Source organism: Ascaphus truei, chromosome 3 (genome assembly GCF_040206685.1).
Source record: "Ascaphus truei isolate aAscTru1 chromosome 3, aAscTru1.hap1, whole genome shotgun sequence".
NCBI classification, from domain to species: Eukaryota; Metazoa; Chordata; class Amphibia; order Anura; family Ascaphidae; genus Ascaphus; species Ascaphus truei.
In genome coordinates, this window is record NC_134485.1 from 193416987 (window position 1) to 193443167 (window position 26181).

General features: G+C 48.2%; 1 long non-coding RNA gene across 1 annotated transcript; it reads right to left on the bottom strand.

The window, feature by feature from the left end:
* Window positions 1-6066: 6066 nt before the first annotated feature.
* Window positions 6067-26142, bottom strand: LOC142489321 (uncharacterized). Its single transcript, XR_012799839.1, has 3 exons — window positions 25743-26142; window positions 7665-7968; window positions 6067-7465 (listed from the first exon to the last, which is right to left on the bottom strand). It is a non-coding gene; the product is annotated as an uncharacterized LOC142489321 (long non-coding RNA).
* Window positions 26143-26181: the final 39 nt, after the last annotated feature.

Here is a 26181-nt window from a genome sequence, read left to right on the forward strand (position 1 = left end):
CTATTATAGAATCATCTAGATATTCTAGAAACAAATTTATTTACACTAAAAGTATGGGGTCTAGGCAGCGCTTCAAAAGTTATCAAATGGAAAACTGTGATGTAGGTGCAAGGGAAGAATGGAGGGACCCTGAACCCTTCTTATTATAATAATAATACAATGGAATATGGGGTTTCCTAGCACACTAAAAATATAGGAAAATTCGACACAGGATATATGCCAATAAAAATGTATTGATGAAACAATCAGATGCTTCAAATGATGCTGTGCTTAGGATAGTGTGAATATGGTGTGTATACAAGTACCAAATAAACGTGATGGGGAGGGAAGGGGAATAACAAAGGAGGCGAGGGGGAGGGGAATGGGGTATAAGACAACAATGGGAGAAGGCGGTGTGGTAGAATGAGGGGGGTAATGTTTCGGGTGGGATGCCCCTTCAGGCCCGTTCCCACAGACCCAAAAGAGCCTATGGTAATTCTCTTCAGTCCGACCTCGTACTCCTCCCTCCGCTGGGATAAAATGGTATATAGCACACCAAAGTGCATATAGTTAGATAGTACTTGTACTATAAAGTAGAATCATTCATGTGATGGGTCTACACTGACTTACAAAACAACGTAGGCACTTGCCGCCTTGGCTCACGTCAGGCCCGCTGGGCGCTCTTTTTCTCAAGGTTCAATTATATTATTTCTTACATTCCCGGTACTAAGAATCTGAAGGCCGATGCCTTATCCTGCCAATTCATCAGTGAAGACAAGTCCGAAGATTTCCCAGAGAGCATTCTTTCCCCTAAGTATATCCTCTCGGCAAACTCCTTTGACGTGCTGGACCAGATTTTGGAGTCTCAAACACTTATTCCCGAGGGTATGGAGGTGCCGGACGGTTGCTTGTATGCTGCTCCACAATTCCACCGGAAAATCCTTGAATGGGGTCACTCCTCCAAATCTGCCGGTCACCCTGGTACCAAGAGAACGTCAGATTTAATCTGACGTACCTTGTGGTGGCCAAACATGCTGAAAGACATTAAGGACTTCATCGCTTCTTGCTCCACCTGTGCCCGAAACAAGTCTACTCGCAACAAGCCGTCTGGTCTGCTTCGCCCTTTATCCATTCCGGATCGTCCCTGGACACACCTGTCAATGGATTTCATTGTCGAACTACCAGTCTCCATTGGGATGAACACCATCCTTGTCATTGTAGACAGGTTCTCCAAGCAAGCCCATTTTATACCCCTCAAGGGTCTCCCTAATTCTGCTACTCTGGCAGATATATGTCAAAGAAATCTTCCGTATCCATGAAGTTCCAATCTCTATCGTTTCTGACCGTGGATCAGAATTTATTTCAACATTTTGGTGGACTTTCGCTCAAATGTTAGAGATCTCCCTTCTTTTTTCATTCGGGTATCACCCTCAAACCAACAGGCAGACGGAAAGAACGAATCAATCTCTTGAGCAATATCTCTGATGTTTCATCTCTGATGCACAAGACAATTGGGTTGATCTACTCCCATGGGCTGAATTCGCTCACAACTCCCTCAAGAATGAGTCCAACCAAGAGTCACCCTTCTATGTAAACTATGGCTTTCACCCAGCCCACCTCCCTATGTCCTCTAATCCTTCCGGAGTACCGGAAGCGGATTCCAGGGTAAATGTTCTCCAGAACTCTTGGAAGAAAATTCAAAAGACTCTTCAAGAGGCAGCCTTCAGAAAGAAGAGACAGGCGGACCGTCATCGCCAAGAGGCACCCAAATTTAGACCAGGAGACAAGGTATGGCTGTCTTCTAAAAGCATCAGACTGAAGACACCCACTTTGAAGCTGGCTCCAAGATTCCTGGGTCCCTTCACCATCCTCGAAAGGGTCAACCCTCTGGCGTATCGCCAACAGCTGCCTCGGTCTATGCAAATTCCGTCGTTTTTTCATGTGTCCTTGTTGAAGCCGGTCGTCCTGAACGCTCAGTTTCCTGATACTTCTCCTAGACCACCTCCGGTCATTGTTCACGGTCAAGAAGAATTCGAGATCTGATCTATAATCGAATCCAGATACTCCAGGGGAGGTGTCCAATTCGTCGTGCATTGGAAGGGTCTTGGACCCGAAGAACGCTCCTGCGTACCACTTTGTCAGATTCATGCTCCCGGTTTGTTACGGCGGTTCCATGCCAGGTTTCCGCACAAACCTTATGGAGATCGTCCTGAGGCCAATCCTCAAGGGGGGTTACTGTTAAGAATCTGGGAACACGTCCTTTGCGACGTGTTCCCTCCTTACCTAGTGCTGCTGCTGCTCCACTCTCCGCTCTGATTACAGAGCGCACGCGCACCCGCAGCTCTTCAGCCCCTGCCACGGAGCTTGGCTCCGCCCCTGGATGCGCCGCGCTGCTCTCGAGTGTGGCGCGTGCACGTGACGACGTGCAACGATCCCCAGCTGCGTGTCAAGCATCATTTGTGCCTCTTGTCTCCTGCAGCCTATCCCAGCTTCCGCTGGGGCCACGCCTCCACTTCACCCCCTGTCCCATTGGTTCTGTCTGCCTATATATACACCCTGTTCCTGCTCTCAGTCAGTGCTCAGCATAATTCGGTGTAGCCTCGCTGCTTCCTACAGTTGTGCCTTGCCTTGTTCTAGTCTTGTCTTTCTGATTAACCTCTTGTGTACTGACCCAGCTTGTAAGTGAACCCCTCTGGATATTGACCTCGGCTTACCCTCAACTATGGCAACTTCTCTAACCCCTGATCACGGCTAACAGATCTGGACTATCCTATCATCTATAATCCCAGACCACGACTAACGGACTTCTACGATTCTACGCTCTCCAATCCCAGGACCTGCAAGTATACCGATTAACCCTCTCTCTCCAACCCAGACCCGGCAACGCTAGACAATCCGCCTTCCAAGCACGCTTCCGCTGCTGTGGGTGCGTGGCTTTGTACCTTCCCACCTCAGTACCGGGGTCTTGCCTTGTTTGTGGGTAGCGCGAGCGTTACAATGACAGGTTCAATGTACTTTCAGATCTACTAGATGATGTCCTCATCATACAACCACAGCCATTAACTCATTAAACCAAGAACAGGTTCAAATTAGGCTTATGGCCCTACAAAACAGAATGGCCTTAGACTATGTTTTAGCCTCAAAATGAGGTGTAAGTGCTATAATTAAAGAACAATGTTGTGTTTTTATCCAAGATCAGAGTGGCAAGGTGCAGCATGAACTAGAAAAAATAGAAGAGATTCAAGAACGACTTAGGAAAGGAGGAGATAGTGATTGGGATCCTTTGGGGCTTGGCGGATGGCTTTGATCACTGGGAGCGAAACTGTGAATGCCTTGCTGTGTGTGTTAGTGGTAATTGTTGTCATATATAGGTGTGTGTCACTTGCTGCAAAAGTATGATCCATGTGTTGCCCCTTCTTCCGATCTGATGGCCCTCTTTGCAGATGCTAACAGCAGTCCCCCGAAGAAAGAAGATACCAATGGCAGCGATCTAACTCTGGAAGACATTCTGTCCGCAGTGCCATACGAGACTATGACAGGACAGGGCAGGTGCCCTCTTCCTCGACTGTATACCAATTAGCACTATCAGATGATGGAGCACCCCAAAATGCAAACCTTTGTGTCTCTGGACTAACATCATACCAGTAATTCTCAAAAGGAATGTTTTTAAGAATAAAAAGGGGGGACTGATAGAGTGGCATGGGGGTGGGGGGGGGTGGTATATATGTATATGTAATTAAAGGCAAATTTATTCAGACTGCATTGTGTTTATGCTAATAGAGGAATCAGAGCCATTTAGATTTTTTTTTTAATTATGTAAAAAAAAAAAAAGATTTGCTTCTCGGAGCTTTTTCTTTGCTAGGATCTAAGCAGCCATTTTGTTGGCAGCCATTTTGTTTGTCTGTTCCTGTCCTTGTCTGTGTCATCCATTTTTACGTTTGTCTGCATGAAAGCATGAAAGCACAGCTCGGGTTTGAAATATGTTTTCGCTCTCAGCAATGTTTACTGATACCAGCTCTGGCCAGCCCAGCTGCAAAGGAAGGGAGGGAGTGTACAGACTTGAGAAGTGGGATCAGAGTTAATCGACTTCTCACATTCAGTGGAATCAGAGATAGAAATAATTTCTCACAATTCACCCCCTTACAGAAAACACAAACACCCAGGTGCGTATATGGGGGAAAGGTTACTGAGCTTGTATAAGGATTTTAGATGGGTTTTTTTTTTCATATTTATTTGTTTTTCCATATAAATTTTAGTTATTTTCTATGGCGTACAAGTCACCTCATAAAGGGGGCGTGAGCTTTAGTATTAGGGTAATATGCTGTATACCATATATCTGGCAGACGGCTTTTGCCTAAGCTGACTCCATCCAAATGTGCACCTGTATGCTAATAAACTCACTTGTAATTCTGTTACATTGAATCCTAATTTGTATTTTTTTTTTTCTTCACGCTTCTACTAATATAGAAACTAGAAATCCCAAAGTGACCTAGTACTAAGTAAATAGCAATGTTTTAATAGACAATTGAGTCTGTCAAAATCCTACTCAGAGTCAGAGTCCTAGTATTAAGGGCAGTCAGAGCTACAAGAAACTGTAGGTAAGCAGATAGATCTCTCTCTCTCTCTCTCTCTCTCTCTCTCTCTCTCTCATTCTTTTTGAGGCTCCGAATGGAACTCTTGCGGATCACCAAGGGATTTACCAGTCGTCCAGCGGACCGTTGTCCTTGCTCCTCACGGAGGAAGATTCAGATTGCGGACTACAGACGCGGATGTACCGGGTGCCGGTGATATTGTTTCACAAATTGACCATTTTACACCTTCCTTTGTGTGGGCGACCTTTCCCTCCCGCTTTCCTTTCCAAAATAAATGTATTTTTTTACGCTATGGGGCGTGCGCTCTCTCTTCTCTTTTTTCTCCAGGTCTAAAATCGGATGTGGTTCATTCTACTGAGAGCAGCCATGGACCCCTCTAACTGGAACTTATTACACCAATACCTTTGGATTTCACTTAAGGACTGGTTCTATATCTTCATTTCATTTATATCACTTAGCACTAGCATGTATTTGTATTTTTGTTATTAATCATTTTTTATTCTCAGGTTTATTGTTGTTAATATTTTATAATGTAATATAAACAGCACTTCACTGTTATTATTTAAATTTATTTATTTGATCACAATCACATTTCACATTTGCGCTAGAAGGGGAGATAGATTAGATGAAATAGTAATCCCACAGGGGTGCTACATATACTGTCACGTATGGCACACCTATGAGAACGTGACCTGCATACGAGACAAGGGTTAATATACAGCTCGCAAGCTAGCCCACTTTTCATCGTCGCAAAGGTCCCTCAAATTAACAATATCTCTCCTCAGTCTGTCCCCATATACCATCTGTCACGAACAGCAAACAACTTAGCACGTGACTTAGATATGCAAACAGGGTCAGTACACACGACTACTACTCTAGCCAATTCACCTTTCTCCTCTGCAAGGTACTTTCAATTAGTTAATATTAACCCCTTACTCTATTGCAATCATATATACCCAGTGCTATCACCCAAGAAATATGTAATTAATATTTATCTGCCAGGGTCTCAGGTCCCTGTTTATTATAGAAAAACTATGCACTTAACACACAAAAAACTGGTATAGCAAAATGTGTCCGAAAATGTAAATAAGCTCCACCAACTATGCAACAGTTCATTCAGAGCCACAAAGCATTATTTAAGGCTTGTTTTATATATATGGAAAATAGCTGAAGCGCTCAAATGCAGGTATATCTCAAAATGATAATAAGCCAGACCACTGTACCAGGGTACTAACAATTGATATAGTACCTATTGTGTCATATAATGGGTACTATCCTCCTGAAGACAGGTGGTGTGTGGTGCAACCCACTCACCATCAGTCTCATTGGCAGGTTCCCCTGAAAAATATACAAGTACTCACATCCTGGTAGGGCAGGCAGGCAGGCTGTGCAGCTACTCAATGCAATACAGGGAAAAGGGAGACCAAAAAGCGCACCAGCACAAACGGAGCAGGAAGAACCCAGGACAAAAAATGATTAAAAGGGCACTTTAATGTGACAAAAGACCCATCCAATGCGTTTCGAACGTCACAGCGTTCTTTTTCAAGGTTTCAAGGTTTTATATATATACAGTGCTTAGATTATAGAAAAAGATTATTACAAGAACATACAATTACAGTATATGCAGAACAGTTTCTTAAAATAACAGGATAAAACATAAATCCCTATACCGTACATTACATATGTCATAGGTTTTCCAGAGAGGTCACTGGCGTAGGAATATGAAAATTCACATGTTTAGTCCAGAACACACCTCTGTTGAATTCTGATTTCATAACTCCAGGACAAGAACTACAGTATATACCATTATTTTCCCATTAAAAAAAACACATAATCCCACCCCTGTCGTAAATCAGCTGCTAGGTTGACAGTTTTATGACTTAGAAAAAACCCTACTCTAAAAAGGAGTTTAAAATGGACTCATTATATAAACACTCAACACACACACACCTATTTATAGCCCCTTAATTACCATAGCGGTTACAACTGCTATGGTAATTAAGAAGTTAACCCCTCCCGCAACCATCCATGTAGGCCTAAACACCCACCCTGGAGCATGTACCCTCTCTACCCCCAACAAACCAGGTACTATAGTTTAACCGCTTCATTACCTTAAATAAAGCTGCTTTTATTTTATTTGAATTACATAGGATTGAAGCAGGGGATCTCCGGAGCTGAACCACATTAATTTCAGCCCTGCAAACCCCCTGCTTCCCGAGATACAGGTATGGGGCGTCGATATCATCTGCAAGTTTAATTCTCCGTCATGTGACCGGAACATTTAAACCTGCTGGAGATACCGGCACCCCAAACGGGCACGGGGCCTATAACTCGGTAAGCAAGAGATCTCCGGACCTCAAATTAATGTGGTTCAACTCGAGGCACCCGGCTTCAATACTATATAATTAAAATTAAAAAATTGTGCTCGCCTTTTAGAGGTGCGCAGGGAGAGGGACCGATTCTGTCTGCTCTCTCTGTGCATCTCGTCCAGACTGATGTGGCCCGGTAGGACTAATGCAGCGGGAGTCCCATTCAGAAGCAGGGACCCTCGCTGTGTTAATCCTGATGGGCAATTAGTCCGGTTGCAGTGATTCCGCGAGCAGGCAGTGGTTAGGCAGCTGCTATCTGCGATTTCCTTGAAGAATACTCATCAATATATTTGATAACAAAAAGAAATGTGCTTACACAGCGCTAATCCTAAAATAATAATACCAATAGGGACAATGAATATGCTGAAAAAAGACATTAGGGCAGCCAGGTATGGACTGGTAGAACCAGCACCAGAAAGAGCACAACAAAAACAAATACAGACCAGCGCCCAAACAGTGAATGAAATGTCCAATGAGTCCAAAGTATAGTCCAGTAAATGATGAATCAGGCTTCACTCAATGGATCTGTGATATGTGGAAAAATGACAAGAAAATAATCATAGTGTATACTGTAAACACACTACATGAAAACATAGAACATAAAACAATACTAACTCACAACATAGAACATGTAACACAGAAGCTGATGAATAAAACTAATTTATTAAGACAAGGATGCCTGTTGCAGTGGGTCATCAGGGGTTAAAACCAGAAACCTACTTACAACAGGGCCGGAAATACAAGCATGAGAACACCAGGCCGTCTCGGTTCCTCTGGGCGAAGAAAAATCCTCTGCAGACACCTGCACAAGGGGGGGAGTAGTCGTCCACTCTTCCTGTTGGCCACACGGAACCCAGCAAACAGCCCAGCAGACGCAGCACCACACAGGGAACACTCCTACACGTGTGCTTGTGAGAGGATCCACCGCGTGACGCACTTCCGGTACTTTCAAGGCACCGTGACCTCTGACCCTACGCGTTTCGTGATGACGTCACTTCCTCAGGGGTTTTCAATATATTTGGCTACATCTGTATCAATAAAGAATATTTTCTGCTGATCATTTATCCCCTCAACCTTAACTATCGCTATAATTTAAATTTTTTAGTGCACACACTTCATTGATCATTAAAGGATATCATTTCATTAATACTCTCCACTTGTTATGAAATCAGGCTTTTACGACCTCTAATAGTTGTTTATCCAAGTCATCATTTATGTTTTTGAATTTTGTATTCTTATGTTCAACCAGTAATTTCATTAATTTACTTGAACAGTCCAAAAGGATCTGCAGGACTAATTTTTGGAATAACAGTCAGCTGCCAGATAATTTATTTTAATGATTTGTACCAATAAATTATATTTTATTTATGTTGATCCTATATTCCATCAATCTTGACAATCTCTATCATTTCAATTTTTTAATGTACAGTTTTCATTGATCATTAGAGCATATCATTTGATTTGACTATTCACTGGTTATGGAATCGGGCATTACACCCCATCACTAGAACACCATAGTGAAGGTTTTGAGTGCATACACTTGGGGCCTTCTTCTGTACTATCATTCCCTTCATCTGTGACATACACAAATTATCTAACCGCTCATCCACAAAATTCAAAGGTTTAGGTAGGATTTATTGAGGTGCATAGGGAAATAATCACATACTTACAAAATTGTCCAAGAAGAGTAAAAAAAAAAGGTCCTTAGAGAATTGCACTTTTCACATATAGATGGTGTGATTGTATGAGTCTAGGGGTCTAGGGTCCCTAAAGCAGTTGCATTCAACCTTTTTTTGGTTAGGGAACCCCAGAATTCAATTTTGAAATTCTGGAAAACCCTAGCCCTCTCCCCACCCCCCCCCTCCCATAATTTCCCCGTCTCTCTCCCTCTCACACCCTCCCCCTCTCACTTACACACACACTCTCCAACTTATACACATACACTCCCACACACTTTCCCACTTACACACACTCTCTCACTCTCTCTCCCACACACACACGCACGATCCTCTCTTCCTCCTGTCAGCCACTTCCGGCGCCAACCAGAGCAGACAGTGAAAGGAAGTATAGCAGTGACCGCCAGGCATGGGACAGTTCTCCCAGCTCTTCCCCTCTGGTGGCCGCGGAACCCCTGTTGAAAATCACTGCCCAAGGCCTTCATAAATTAAGTGTGACCACAGGGTAGATACTCCCAAGGTATGTTAAAATTAGGATGACCAGATTTTCAAAATGAAAAACCGGGACACAATAAAAAATGATTTATAAAACAAATTACATCACGTGACGCACCCCGTTGCCATGACAACGAGACACTGACGTCAGGCGGTGACATGTTGCCATGACAATGTGGCATCACGTGATGCCTCGGCACCATAATGCGTCCCGTTGGTGGGGGCTGCAGTGTGTGTCTGTGTGTATAGGAGGTGGGCCCTGCAGTGTGTGTTTGTGTGTATATAAATAATGAAGACATTAATTAAAATTAAAATAATTAACAAATTAAAATTAAATAAATAATTAATTCACATAAATTAAATTAAAAAAATTAGGCATTAATTAAAATTAAGACTTTTAAAAACGTGACCTTCCTGACCTTACACTTTGCAAAATAGGGTCTCTTGCTCTCCTCGTGGCAGTCAGTAACATCACTGCCATGCAGGGCCGCAGACAGCTTTCCTGGGGCCCAGGAAGAACGTTTTCACCGGGGCCCTCTACCCATGTTTCGGCGGCCTTGCGAGAACCCCCCCTTCTCACACACCTCCTCACTCTCACCCCTCACCTATTCCTTCCCCCCCCTCTCACCCATTCCTTCCACCCTCTCTCTTACACCCCCACCCCCAAGTATTTTTCTCCCCTCCCCACACTCAACCTCCCTCCCCAATATACGTGCACACACAGTGACACACACACACACACACACACACACACACACACACACACACACACACACACACACACACACACACACACACACACACACACACACACAGTGACAAACACACAAAGCCCCCTCCTCTCCTCATACCTGCCCCCTCATACTTCACCCCCTCATACCTCTCCCTCCCCATCCTTTCCTCATACCTACCCTCTCCCCCCTCCTTATATCTCCCCTCCTCATACCTTCCCCATCCCTCCTCATACCTTCCCCATCCCTCCTCAATCTCTCCTCATACCTTCCCCATCCCTCCTCATACCGTCCCCATCCCTCCTCATACCGTCCCCATCCCTCCTCATACCTTCCCCTCCCCCTCCTCATACCTTCACCACCCCTCCTCATACCTTCCCCACCCCTCCTCATACCTCCCCCACCCCTCCTCATACCTCCCCCACCCCTCCTCATACCTTCCCCATCCCTCCTCATACCATCCCCTCCGCTCCCCATACCTTCCCCTCCCCATACCATACCTTCCCCTCAGGTCCTCATACCTTCCCCTCAGCTCTCATATCTCCCCCTCCTCATACCTTCCCCTCAGCTCCTCATATCTCCCCCTCCTCATACCTTCCCCTCAGGTCCTCAGATCTCCCCCTCCTCATACCTTTCCCTCAGCTCCTCATATCTCCCCCTCCTCATACCTTCCCCTCAGCTCCTCATATCTCCCCCTCCTCATACCTTCCCCTCAGCTCCTCAGATCTCCCCCTCCTCATACCTTCCCCTCAGCTCCTCATATCTCCCCCTCCTCATATCTCCCCCTTCTCATACCTTCCCTTCAGCTCCTCATATCTCCCCCTCCTCATACCTTCCCTTCAGCTCCTCATATCTCCCCCTCCTCATACCTTCCCCCCAGCTCCTCATATCTCCCCCTCCTCATATCTCCCCCTTCTCATACCTTCCCTTCAGCTCCTCATATCTCCCCCTCCACAGATCTCCCCCTCCTCGTACCTTCCCTTCAGCTCCTCATATCTCCCCCTCCTCATACCTCCCCTCAGCTCCTCAGATCTCCCTCCTCATACCTTCCCCTCAGCTCCTCATACCTTCCCCTCATATCTCCCCCTCTGCTCCTCAGATCTCCCCCTCCTCATACCTTCCCCTCAGCTTCTCTTATCTCCCCCTCATACCTTCCCCTCAGCTCCTCATATCTCTCCCTCCTCATACCTTCCCCCCAGTTCCTCATATCTCCCCCTCCTCATATCTCCCCCTCGCTCCTTATATCTCCCCCTCCTCATACCTTCCCTTCAGCTCCTCATATCTCCCCCTACTCATACCTTCCCTTCAGCTCCTCATATCTCCCCCTCCTCATACCTTTCCCTCATCTCCTCATATCTCCCCCTCCTCATACCTTCCCTTCAGCTCCTCAGATCTCCCCCTCCTCATACCTTCCCCTCAGCTCCTCATATCTCCCCCTCCTCAGATCTCCCCCTCCTCATACCTTCCCCTCCTCATACCTTCCCCTCAGCCCCTCAGATCTCCCCTCCTCATATCTCCCCCTCCTCATACCTTCCCTTCAGCACCTCAGATCTCCCCCTCCTCATACCTTCCCCTCAGCTCCTCCTATGACACACACACAGACAAGAGACACACACACAGACAGGATATAGACAGGACACACATACACACACACCTCACTGAGAAGCAGCTCACTCCACCCGGTACTAAGCCCCGCCCCCGAGATCCTCTGACCTCCAACCAATCCCCTGCTTCTACTCTCTAAGCCCCGCCTCCCCCCTGGCATTCTAACATGAAAAAAATACTACCCGGCTGCCGCATCCTCCTCCTCTGCGCCGCCGCTCGCTCCCCCCATGCACCAGGGAGAAAAACTGGGACATTCCCAGGACGGAAGGGCAACCGGGACAGCCCAGCAAAAACCGGGACTGTCCCGGCAAAAACCGGGACTGTCCCGGCAAAAACCGGGACTGTCCCGGCAAAAACGGGACGAATGGTCACCCTAGTTAAAATGTAAAAATAATAAAGTTTTAGTACATCAAAAAAATAAATATATATTGCAACGTGATTAAGTATTTACAGCTTTGTGCTTTTATGACATCACGGACATGACGTTCCGAGAGGATGTGGCGCTACTACGAGTTCGGAGGATTCGTCGATGTACGGCTTCTATTGCGGTGGCTTTGTTTTTCTATTGTGGCGGTTCAACTTGACTTAGATCCAGTTTTTACATACTGTTATCCCTAAATTCCGTATACCACGATCTATGGGGATATTTGTACTTATCCACTGTACTCACCTATACTACTAGTGGGACTACTCTGAGTATGTAAACCGCATGATACTACTCTCATATCGTACTGAGAAACAGAGATGCATACACTGATTTTCATACTTGACAAGTGAATGTGGTTCCTATAGGCCGCGAGGATACAGGCAGTCCTTGGTTATCCGACGCAATGCGTTACTCAAAATGGCCTTATGAAAAGCGTGAAGAAAGAAACAAGTCTGAGGGTTAAATTAATCACAGAATGATAAATAAGTTTATTGCGACCAATTGCACACAGGAGAAAGCTTCAAAACAAAAGCTCTCAGAGGTATATGGCCTACAAGACATATTTATACCCTAATACTAAAGCTCACGCCCCCTTTATGAGGTGGCTTGTCCATCATGACATATGCGTATAAGATAAATAAATATGAATATGAGAACATTAATTTAATAACATAAATGTAAAATAATAACAAAAATTAATTTAGTCAGCTACAAAATTATTATGCAAGCTCGTAACCATTCCCCTACATACGTTGGTTTCTTGCAAGGGTGTATTTGACCATGAGACCCTCCCTCTAAATGTGAGAAGTGACTGTTATCTCTGTCTAGTTTCACAACTGTATATCTTCTCTTCAAGGTTTGTGGCTACCTGATGGCTTACTATCAATAAAATGTTCTAGGAGCAATAGAAAAGAAAAAGAAAATGTTTCTTTAAAACTCAACTTTCATTCCATTTCACCTTTCATGCAGACAAAATGGATGACAAGATCAGGCACCTAAGATGAATGCTGAACAAAAATGGCTGCTTAGATCCTAGTGCTGTTTACGTCAGGACCCCCCCCCCCCTCCTTGCATCATATTCTCAACTTTCTCTGCGTCAGATAGCGAAGCGTTGTAAAGCGATTCACATTTTCCCATAGGAAGACTGTTTAAATGAAAAGTTTAGTTCCTGAAGGCATTTTTAACACTAAAATACACCAAATATTTTACGCAGGCAATAAGATATGCAGCACACATAAATTATGATGTAAAGATTCTATTTATTGAATCCAGAATTGTATAATAAACCTGTTAGACATGTTTAAGGGCCTAAATACACCACTAAACCTTCACACGGACTAATCTGGATGATTTCCCTGACTGCAGCCTTCTGATTGACATAATGTTGAAACTTAGCAAAGCGTCGTAAGAGCGTTGGATAAGCTATTTTGGCGTCGTAAAACGAGGACTACCTGTATAGTAACAAAACCATTACTGGACCATTTAAGTTTGACCTATCTTGAATCTGATCTATATATGGATGTTGTTATCGGTACGTCCCTATCCTATATACAATGTTGGTCCAGCAAGGGGCTGAATTCCTACCCTATCAACATATGTACAGAGGTGTGAAAAAGGAAGTACACCCTCTTTGAATTCTATGGTTTTACATATCAGGACATAATAACAATCATCTGTTCCTTATGTAGCCATGTATAAAATTGGTGTACAGATCTCTCTCATGCTGGCAGTAATCCTGGTAAGAAGGCAGGGTTGCCAGTAACTATCATGGAGGTTTGCCCTCAAACCCTGGTGAAGTGTCATATGTAGCAAAGGAAGTGACAACATGCTTTGTGCCCACTGTTAGTGACACAGAGGTGGGTCTTTCTGGAGTCTATATATTACACAGAACTGCCTAAAGTTAGTGGTTGTTTAGTCTGGGTTCATGTGAAGTGTCTGCAGCAGTTCAAGTCTGTCTGTCAGAGAGTCAAGTGCAAGCTGAATACACACTGTGTCCAGGGACCTGGCACAGCTGGTGGTCTCCCTTAGGGGAGAGGTGGAGAGCAACTCAATTAAGAAATGAGGAACCTTCTGCATGGAGTACCTCAACGAAATGAGCGGCTAAGTGACGACCGCTATGATGGGCAGGCTGCCACGTAACATGCTATTAAAGATGCCCTGGTTCAAGAGATCCTTCCTGAGTGAGTCTGGAGTTATTCCCCAGGAAGATGCACCAAGGAGTTCCCTATCAGATACTCCTCCCTGCTGCCGTAGGGATCCTGATGGGGTGGAGGTGCTGTAACAAATGTGAGTAGGACTCAGAACACTACTTCAGACGCCTGTCATGGTGATATTCCCCATTACCAACCAGTGGGAGACTCAGGAGTCCTGTTGCCAGCAGATGCACCACATATCACACAGACATGTAATTGAGAGCAGATTACACCCACAGGGGCCAATATGAGATTGGGTGGGGGTTCTGACCGTTACATTTTTGCAGGCGTTGCTGAGATGCCTATCAACAGGACAGGCTTTTGCTAGGCACACTGGGAAACAGGGAGAGTGTATGCTGCCAGTCAGTGCTGTGGATGGGACGGGAGCCTAGGGGTAGTCAGAAAAGGTCTGGATGACTCGCAAAGCACACCCTAGGGCCCTGAAAGGAGTAAAGTGGGTCTGGAGACAGGGCTATAGCTGTTCTAGTTACCTTGAGGCGGCTAGTCGTAGGATGCCTGAAGGGATAGCCTGGTTAACATGGGTCAGGAATTCTGGAGAGGATCTGCGCTAGAGGTAGCCAAGAGAGGTGGACGCCCTAGTACTCCATGGGAGAAGCCAGAGTACTCTAGCCAGTAGCCAGAACACTTACCACAGAGCACATAATGAAGGAAGGTAGACACAGCATACAGTGAGAGAGTGAGCCTAGCCTGAGGTAGTAACATGAGTCAGACATACATGGGATACATGTAGAGTGGTGCACTGGCATTCTTTATTGCATCGAAATGGCACCTGCCCAGCAGAGAGGAGCACCATGTGCGATAGCAAGTATCAAGTAAAGATGGCGACCGCAAGTAGTGAAGTTCCGCGCGGTGCGGAGAATCTAAGATGGCGACCCGCGCCTGATGGAGAGAGAGCACGTGGTGTGTGTAGCACAGAAGAACAGACTACCGAAGTGACTTTGGCTAGTTTGCTATGGAGTGGCGCTAAAGCAGTGGCTGCGCCATTTTTGTCCTGCCTAGGATCCCGGGGTGCTGCCCTGGATGAGAGTGTGGAGGACATTGTCGTTATGTGTGGAGTGGATGGAGAACCTGATTGCCAGACGGTGATCAACAGACCAGTATCTACCTCAGTTGCTTATGTGAATGGCCGTGCAATCCAAGATGGCGGTTCCCGCTTCCCTGGGAGACCGCGTGGGCCCATTGAAGAAAATTCTGCAAATCATGCTATTGCAAGGAGTTGGCCGGGATTGGCGCGAAATAAAGAACCCCACCCTGCTGGGGGAAGTGGCGCGAAAGCTGTGGCTGCGCCCTCATGGACTATGACAGGCTCAGAGCCAATCATGGGTCATTAAGTGAACCTGTGGGACCCTCCCTTAATATCTACCAGGGGAAGGGGTCCCTGTATCTGCCAAATGCGAACCGAGTTGGCTGAGGGAGGAGCTGGATGTGCGCTTCCTGCCCTTCGGTTACAAGGAGCTGGTGAACAGGCGAGACCACTGTGCAAAGTGTCTCCCTTAACCAGTACGACTAAGAACGAGATGGACATTGCAGTACACCTCTATTCGTTGCCAGGAGGCTTTCTGGTAGTAAAGGCGGGTGACACAGAAACTTTGCGGTGCCTGTGCATGCAATGCAGGTTGCCAGGCGGAGAAGCCAGTACCACTGCAAGGTGTCCCCAATGTGGCATACATTATTTGTGGGCCGTGCAGCCCTTTGTGCCTGGGCACGCCGCAGAGGCAGGAGGAGAGACAGCCAAGCTGACGGCTGGAGCCACGCCCAAAGTAAAGACGGAGAAAGCTGATCCCGGAGAATGGGGATCGTTGCTGATGATCGCTACGGAGAAGAAAGAAATTGGGGTCTGCAACCGCAGCGAGAACCCGGAACCTCGCTGTCGGTCCCCTGCGGAAGTACCACTACCAGCGTCATAGTCTGCCTCATCGGACGAGGAGCAAGCAAGCCCGACATCGGTGGTGATGCGCCTACCGGCAGGCCACTACAGCGGTGCTGAAAAAGAACCAGCACTTACCTGTACTGCGGAGGAAACGAGTCCCGATGTACCGCGATCACCTGCGCTGAAGCGACCGGAGCAGATGAGTCCTACGGCCGTAGCGACTCCCAGCGCGGAAGGAGAGAACCCCATCACAAGCCGACGGAGCGGTGAGACACCCCCTTACCCTCCACAGGCTCCGATTGGAGGCAACGGCGAAGGAAAGCCCAGCCAAGGCCCAAGCGGAGCAGCGGGAGGAACCATCACTTCCGGCGGCGGATGTCGTTCTGGAGGAAGAGGTTCCAGTGGGGAACCCAACCCAATATGGCGGCGCCTCGTCCCGCGAGATCGATGATGTCACTTCTGGCGGACACAGCGGAACCGGCTGGAAGATGGCCGCGCCCTCGCGACCGCCGTGCTGTACCAGGTCGTCTGGAGGAGAGAAGAGCAATAGCTGGCAGGCCCTGTGGAAGCCTGGGAACCAGGAGACGGGTGAGCCTGATCCGCTCGACACTGGCTCCGGCATTGCCAAATTGCGGATAGTGATGCCGCATCGCCAGCACGCATCCCCCTTTGCCCTGTCCCCGGCCATAGCTCAAACCCCTGTCCCTGTCACCTCCTCATCCGGGTCACTATCGAGCCAAGGGTTGTCTGGGGAGTCCCGGAATACCTCCGAGGAACGGACTGGGTCAAATCTGGACTGGGGGGATTGTTTTACTTCTGATGAAGGATCAGGGAGGGAAATGATTGCTTCTGGGGTGTCGTCAAGAACGAATTCGATTAATTGCAATGCCAATGTAAGGGGTAGGCCTAAACGCCTTGGGTCAGCCTCTAGGTCCACAGGGACATCAGGAGTGTCTTATGGGGGAGAACCGGAGGAAAGTGAGATAACAGTGGATGTGAAAGAGCCGGTTGTGGAGAAAGAAACCAGATGGTGGGCTCCTATGTTTGAGGGGTATGAGGCCTGGTTGGATCGTACGCGATTCATATTAATAAGGAGTGATATAGTTGACCACTGGTGGGATGACGGTGAGTACTCAGTTGAGGAGCGCCTAGAAGAATTAAGGAAAAGGTGGTACGATATTCAAAAGGGTCTAGTTACTCCCCGAGGGTCGTCCATACTATATGACGTGGTTGCTCCTGAAGGACCATTGTCGTGGGTGCTGCCAGGCAGGGCAGGTAATAAGAAGCTTATCCGCATCAGCAGGGCTGAGAGAGCAATAGTTACCAGATACAGATATTCCAGACCATGAGACCTTTTGTATGTGCCTAAACCTCTCATGCAGGAGATAGAAGATAACAGGGATACGTGGCTGAGGGAGACTGTTGAGGATTACATTATGTCCAAATCGGGTGGTCACGCACAGTACAAGACTGAGGAGAGGAAATCTTACCTTATGAGGGTATGGAGTGTTGGGCGCAACATCTTCATGTATAAGATGGAGTATAGGCCAGAGAATGGGCCGCCCAGATCTTACAGTATTACAGTGAAGGATGCCAATGGGAGGGAGGTGCAGAAGCCAGACCCTAGGCATTATTACTAAATTAGATTCTCCTTAGGAGCAGTACAGTCTTGCAGGTCAGGATGTAGCTGTTATGTGATTATGTTCTGATGTAAAAAACATGTGTTCTGTGATAATGTATTCCTATGCTATGTATTTTGTTATGTGTGTTGCAGTGTTACCTGAAGGAAGGTTCTGCAAATTTAGATCCCAGCCGGGTCGTTGGGTTCCACCAGGGGGAGATTGTAGCCATGTGTTAAAATTGGTGTACAGATCTCTCTCATGCTGGCAGTAATCCTGGTAAGAAGGCAGGGTTGCCAGTAACTATCATGGAGGTTTGCCCTCAAACCCTGGTGAAGTGTCATATGTAGCAAAGGAAGTGGCAACATGCTTTGTGTCCACTGTTAGTGACACAGAGGTGGGTCTTTCTGGAGTCTATATATTACACAGAACTGCCTAAAGTTAGTGGTTGTTGAGTCTGGGTTCATGTGAAGTGTCTGCAACAGTTCAAGTCTGTCTGTCAGAGAGTCAAGTGCAAGCTGAATACACACTGTGTCCAGGGACCTGGCACAGCTGGTGGTCTCCCTTAGGGGAGAGGTGGAGAGCAACTCAATTAAGAAAGGAGGAACCTTCTGCATGGAGTACCTCAACGAAATGAGCGGCTAAGTGACGACCGCTATGATGGGCAGGCTGCCACGTAACATGCTATTAAAGATGCCCTGGTTCAAGAGATCCTTCCTGAGTGAGTCTGGAGTTATTCCCCAGGAAGATGCACCAAGGAGTTCCCTATCAGATACTCCTCCCTGCTGCCGTAGGGATCCTGATGGGGTGGAGGTGCTGTAACAAATGTGAGTAGGACTCAGAACACTACTTCAGACGCCTGTCATGGTGATATTCCCCATTACCAACCAGTGGGAGACTCAGGAGTCCTGTTGCCAGCAGATGCACCACATATCACACAGACATGTAATTGAGAGCAGATTACACCCACAGGGGCCAATATGAGATTGGGTGGGGGTTCTGACCGTTACATTTTTGGAGGCGCTGCTGAGATGCCTATCAACAGGACAGGCTTTTGCTAGGCACACTGGGGAACAGGGAGAGTGTATGCTGCCAGTCAGTGCTGTGGATGGGACGGGAGCCTAGGGGTAGTCAGAAAAGGTCTGGATGACTCGCAAAGCACACCCTAGGGCCCTGAAAGGAGTAAAGTGGGTCTGGAGACAGGGCTATAGCTGTTCTAGTTACCTTGAGGCGGCTAGTCGTAGGATGCCTGAAGGGATAGCCTGGTTAACATGGGTCAGGAATTCTGGAGAGGATCTGCGCTAGAGGTAGCCAAGAGAGGTGGACGCCCTAGTACTGCATGGGAGAAGCCAGAGTACTCTAGCCAGTAGCCAGAACACTTACCACAGAGCACATAATGGAGGAAGGTAGACACAGCATACAGTGAGAGAGTGAGCCTAGCCTGAGGTAGTAACATGAGTCAGACATACATGGGATACATGTAGAGTGGTGCACTGGCATTCTTTATTGCATCGAATTGGCACCTGCCCAGCAGAGAGGAGCACCATGTGCGATAGCAAGTATCAAGTAAAGATGGCGACCGAGAATCTAAGATGGCGACCCGCGCCTGATGGAGAGAGAGCACGTGGTGTGTGTACCACAGAAGAACAGACTACCGAAGTGACTTTGGCTAGTTTGCTATGGAGTGGCGCTAAAGCAGTGGCTGCGCCATTTTTGTCCTGCCTAGGATCCCGGGGTGCTGCCCTGGATGAGAGTGTGGAGGACATTGTCGTTATGTGTGGAGTGGATGGAGAACCTGATTGCCAGACGGTGATCAACAGACCAGTATCTACCTCAGTTGCTTATGTGAATGGCCGTGCAATCCAAGATGGCGGTTCCCGCTTCCCTGGGAGACCGCGTGGGCCCATTGAAGAAAATTCTGCAAATCATGCTATTGCAAGGAGTTGGCCGGGATTGGCGCGAAATAAAGAACCCCACCCTGCTGGGGGAAGTGGCGCGAAAGCTGTGGCTGCGCCCTCATGGACTATGACAGGCTCAGAGCCAATCATGGGTCATCAAGTGAACCTGTGGGACCCTCCCTTAATATCTACCAGGGGAAGGGGTCCCTGTATCTGCCAAATGCGAACCGAGTTGGCTGAGGGAGGAGCTGGATGTGCGCTTCCTGCCCTTCGGTTACAAGGAGCTGGTGAACAGGCGAGACCACTGTGCAAAGTGTCTCCCTTAACCAGTACGACTAAGAACGAGATGGACATTGCAGTACACCTCTATTCGTTGCCAGGAGGCTTTCTGGTAGTAAAGGCGGGTGACACAGAAACTTTGCGGTGCCTGTGCATGCAATGCAGGTTGCCAGGCGGAGAAGCCAGTACCACTGCAAGGTGTCCCCAATGTGGCATACATTATTTGTGGGCCGTGCAGCCCTTTGTGCCTGGGCACGCCGCAGAGGCAGGAGGAGAGACAGCCAAGCTGACGACTGGAGCCACACCCAAAGTAAAGACGGAGAAAGCTGATCCCGGAGAATGGGGATCGTTGCTGATGATCGCTACGGAGAAGAAAGAAATTGGGGTCTGCAACCGCAGCGAGAACCCGGAACCTCGCTGTCGGTCCCCTGTGGAAGTACCACTACCAGCGTCATAGTCTGCCTCATCGGACGATGAGCAAGCAAGCCCGACATCGGTGGTGATGCGCCTACCGGCAGGCCACTACAGCGGTGCTGAAAAAGAACCAGCACTTACCTGTACTGCGGAGGAAACGAGTCCCGATGTACCGCGATCACCTGCGCTGAAGCGACCGGAGCAGATGAGTCCTACGGCCGTAGCGACTCCCAGCGCGGAAGGAGAGAACCCCATCACAAGCCGACGGAGCGGTGAGACACCCCCTTACCCTCCACAGGCTCCGATTGGAGGCAACGGCGAAGGAAAGCCCAGCCAAGGCCCAAGCGGAGCAGCGGGAGGAACCATCACTTCCGGCGGCGGATGTCGTTCTGGAGGAAGAGGTTCCAGTGGGGAACCCAACCCAATATGGCGGCGCCTCGTCCCGCGAGATCGATGATGTCACTTCTGGCGGACACAGCGGAACCGGCTGGAAGATGGCCACGCCCTCGCGACCGCCGTGCTGTACCAGGTCGTCTGGAGGAGAGAAGAGCAAGAGCTGGCAGGCCCTGTGGAAGCCTGGGAACCAGGAGACGGGTGAGCCTGATCCGCTCGACACTGGCTCCGGCATTGCCAAATTGCGGATAGTGATGCCGCATCGCCAGCATGCATCCCCCTTTGCCCTGTCCCCGGCCATAGCTCAAACCCCTGTCCCTGTCACCTCCTCATCCGGGTCACTATCGAGCCAAGGGTTGTCTGGGGAGTCCCGGGATACCTCCGAGGAACGGACTGGGTCAAATATGGACTGGGGGGATTGTTTTACTTCTGATGAAGGATCAGGGAGGGAAATGATTGCTTCTGGGGTGTCGTCAAGAACGAATTCGATTAATTGCAATGCCAATGTAAGGGGTAGGCCTAAACGCCTTGGGTCAGCCTCTAGGTCCACAAGGACATCAGGAGTGTCTTTTGGGGGAGAACCGGAGGAAAGTGAGATAACAGTGGATGTGAAAGAACAGGCTGTGGAGAAAGAAACCAGATGGTGGGCTCCTATGTTTGAGGGGTATGAGGCCTGGTTGGATCGTACGCGATTCATATTAATAAGGAGTGATATAGTTGACCACTAGTGGGATGACGGTGAGTACTCAGATGAGGAGCGCCTAGAAGAATTAAGGAAAAGGTGGTACGATATTCAAAAGGGTCTAGTTACTCCCCGAGGGTCGTCCATACTATATGACGTGGTTGCTCCTGAAGAACCATTGTCGTGGGTGCTGCCAGGCAGGGCAGGTAATAAGAAGCTTATCCGCATCAGCAGGGCTGAGAGAGCAATAGTTACCAGATACAAAAGGTCTCATGGTCTGGAATATCTGTATGTGCCTGAACCTCTCATGCAGGAGATAGAAGATAACAGGGATACGTGGCTGAGGGAGACTGTTGAGGATTACATTATGTCCAAATTGGGTGGTCACGCACAGTACAAGACTGAGGAGAGGAAATCTTACCTTATGAGGGTATGGAGTGTTGGGCGCAACATCTTCATGTATAAGATGGAGTATAGGCCAGAGAATGGGCCGCCCAGATCTTACAGTATTACAGTGAAGGATGCCAATGGGAGGGAGGTGCAGAAGCCAGACCCTAGGCATTATTACTAAATTAGATTCTCCTTAGGAGCAGTACAGTCTTGCAGGTCAGGATGTAGCTGTTATGTGATTATGTTCTGATGTAAAAAACATGTGTTCTGTGATAATGTATTCCTATGCTATGTATCTTGTTATGTGTGTTGCAGTGCTACCTGAAGGAAGGTTCTGCAAATTTAGATCCCAGCCGGGTCGTTGGGTTCCACCAGGGGGAGATTGTAGCCAAGTGTAAAATTGGTGTACAGATCTCTCTCATGCTGGCAGTAATCCTGGTAAGAAGGCAGGGTTGCCAGTAACTATCATGGAGGTTTGCCCTCAAACCCTGGTGAAGTGTCATATGTAGCAAAGGAAGTGGCAACATGCTTTGTGTCCACTGTTAGTGACACAGAGGTGGGTCTTTCTGGAGTCTATATATTACACAGAACTGCCTAAAGTTAGTGGTTGTTGAGTCTGGGTTCATGTGAAGTGTCTGCAGCAGTTCAAGTCTGTCTGTCAGAGAGTCAAGTGCAAGCTGAATACACACTGTGTCCAGGGACCTGGCACAGCTGGTCTCCCTTAGGGGAGAGGTGGAGAGCAACTCAATTAAGAAAGGAGAAACCTTCTGCATGGAGTACCTCAACGAAATGAGCGGCTAAGTGACGACCGCTATGATGGGCAGGCTGCCACGTAACATGCTATTAAAGATGCCCTGGTTCAAGAGATCCTTCCTGAGTGAGTCTGGAGTTATTCCCCAGGAAGATGCACCAAGGAGTTCCCTATCAGATACTCCTCCCTGCTGCCGTAGGGATCCTGATGGGGTGGAGGCGCTGTAACAAATGTGAGTAGGACTCAGAACACTACCTAAGACGCCTGTCATGGTGATATTCCCCATTACCAACCAGCGCGAGACTCAGGAGTCCTGTTGCCAGCAGGTGCACAACATATCACACAGACATGTAATTGGGAGCAGATTACACCCACAGTGGCCAATATGAGATTGGGTGGGGGGTCTGACCGTTACACTTAGCAGGTCTTAAAATTAGGTAAATACAACCTCAGATGAACATGACATATTACACTGTGTCAGGATTTAACAAAAATAAAGCCGAAATGGAGAAGCCATGTTTTTAAACAAATCATGACACGGTGTAATATGTCAAGTGTTGTTGTTCATCTGAGGTTGTATTTACCTAATTTTAAGACCTGATAAGGAACAGATGATTGTTATTATGTCCCGATATTTTATTTATTTATAAAATATTTTACCAGGAAGTAATACATTGAGAGTTACCTCTCGTTTTCAAGTATGTCCTGGGCACAGAGTAAAACAAATAATACATGGTTACAAATTCAGTTACATAAATGAACAGGGTATACATTATATACAAGACATTGCGTGCACAGTTAAAGAAAATATATATTATGAGCGTATGAAACAGTTACAGACCAGATTAAAGTGTGAGACAGCCTATATAATATAAATATAATATATATATAAAACCATAGAATTCAAAGAGGGTGTACTTTCTTTTTCACACAACTGTATATACATATATACTCAGTATACCATTGAGCTTATATAACAGTAATGAGGTACAATTGTCTTGATATTAGTAACAACTGACATTATTTTATACCAATACTATATGCTCCAGTAGTGTGAATACTGATTGATATATACACTATACGGAGATTTAAATATTGTGATATAACAGTAGTCACATATCATTACTGTGTTATTTGAAACGGCACCACCACTCTGCGCAGATTCCTCCCCCGCGGACTACACATCACCTCCGCACACCCTCTGCTGCTCCTCCATCAACTCCCGACAGAAGCAGCACCTTAGGTACCGAGCGCTGCCGCCTGCCCCCCTCCCCCCACATGACCTCCCCTCCTCCAACACGACCCCCCTCCCCAACACGACCCCCCTTCCCCCAACACGACCCCCCTCCCCCAACACGACCCCCCCTCCCCCAACACGACCCCCCCTCCCCCAACACGACCCCCCCTCCCCCAACACGACCCCTCCTCCCCCAACACGACCCCCCCTCCCCCAACACGACCCCCCCTCCCCCAACACGACCCCCCCTCCCCCAACACGACCCCCCCTCCCCCAACACGACCCCCCCTCCCCCAACATGACCCCTCCTCCCCCACCGCTGCTCCGCCATCACCTCCCGCCACGCACAGCCAACTGTCACCAACCGCCAACCGGGACATGCCAGCGAGGGGGGGGGAGGGGAGAGCAGGGCAGTGGCGGTCTCGGCGCGGCTGACTGTCCCCTGGGGCGGCCGGTGGGGGGACACTGGCGCCACCTTTCCTCCCAACGGCACTCACTTCCAAACTTGCGCCTTTTACTCCTGTGTCTCTGTGTGTGACACTGTGTGTGACACTGTGTGTGACACTGTGTGTGTGTCTCAGTGTGTGTGTGTGTGTCTCAGTGTGTGTGTGTGTGTATCTCAGTGTGTGTGTGTGGCAGACAGTCTGTGTGGTGGGGGCCGGGGGGGACATGCAGGGGGGGGGACACTAATGTGAGGTGCAAGGGAGGGTAGTGATCTCACGTGCAAGGGGGGGGGGCGAGACTCATGTGAGATGCAAGGGGGGGGGAGTCAGGTGACGTGCAAGGGGGGGGGAGTTAGGTGACGTGCAAGGCGGGGGACAGTGATGTGGGGGCCAGGGGGGGGAGAGTGATGTGGGGGCCAGGGGGGGGAGAGTGATGTGGGGGCCAGGGGAGAGTGATGTGGTGGGCAGGGAGAGGAGACCGCAGCTGTGAAGGAGTGGGGGGGGGGGGGGTTGTGAACATGGGGGCCAGCCAGCTGTGAAGGGGGTACATTCCGAGCAACGCTGGGTCTCTCAGCTAGTATATATATATAGCCATGCATAATAATGGTATATTACTTTTCTCTCTGTTGGCAGTAAGTCCTGATAAGTACGGGTATGCCAGCAGTAGTTATAGAGGTTTTCCCTCACACCATGGTGAGGTGCCCTATGTATGGAGGGGAGTGGCTGTATGCTCTGAGTCCCTGGATAGTGACATCAGAGATGCGCCTGCCTCCTGAAGAATATAAGGCACAACACTGTCAGTTAGTTGTGTCCAGCAGTTATGTGAAGTAGCTGGTAACTTGTATTATCCTGCATAAGGGATTGTAGGAACACTTTGTGACCCTAGTGCAGTAACTAGCGGTACAGGTTGACCAATCAAGCCTGTCTAAGCCACTCTGTGTCCAGGGACCTGGCACAGAGAGGGTCTCCCTAGGAGAAGAGGGAATCCCCCTAGGAGAAGAGGGAATCCCACTTCAATACGGGAGGGCGTACCTGGCAAAGGGACAGCACGGAGAGATGTGCGGCTAGAGCCGGCAGCTGCATGGGGCAGTCTGCTACATCCCAACCTACAATAAAGATGACCTTGTTAACAAAACCCCCACTGTGTGAGCGTGAGATTACTCAGCAGTGGCAGTCACCACCAAGAAGGAGTTCCTCACCAGGACCATCTCCCTGCGGAAGCATAGATCCTGATGAGGTGGAGGCGCTGCACATGATGTAAGTTGAACTCGCACCCACTACCTCAGCTACCTGTCCTGATGACATCCCCTAATACCACCACGCGGGAGACTCAGGAGTCCTGTTGCCTACAGGTGCACCACCAAACACAAACACGTAATGGGGGTTGGTTAGACTACCCGGGCCAATGTGAGATTGGGGGGGGGGGGGAACCCGTTACATATATATATATATATAATAAAATGTTATTATGTTTTACATTTAACATACCTTTTGACTATCTACCCTGTGGTCACACTTAATTTATGAAGGCCTTAGGGACCCTAGACCCATAGTCAGTCACCATCTATATGTGAAGAGGGCAATTCTCTAGGGACATTTTGTGACCCTTCTTGGGCAATTTTGTATTTAGGTTTTGTCTACTATTATGACTTGCACACAATTGCATACAGTACCTGTACCTATTACATTCAGCGGTTCCTCTTCTGCTACTGAAGCTTAGGCAAATTAAAGCAGCTGGGAGGTTGAGAACGTATCTGCTAATTAGTGGGGATTTAACACCGCTAAGTATATTCACATAAATCCATAAATACACATATTCTGATGATATCTTTTCATACAGTAAAATGTATGTGTTATTGTGCCGACTTCAATGGGGGGGGGGGGGGGGGTTGCATGGAAGTTCTTCTAATCCACATTGACATACAGTAGCAAATAAGTTTCCCTAGTGTCATGGCCAGATATTGGAGCGTGTGTAATTGCACAATGTCCGTCACTGGACGTACAAGCCTACACTTCTGGGCCTGCCACTCAGACAGCAGGTCTCATCTCTACCACGTCACTCCCTCGCCTCCTCCCCTTTCCCGCGCATGCGTGCACGTCTTCCCAACCCCCACCTCA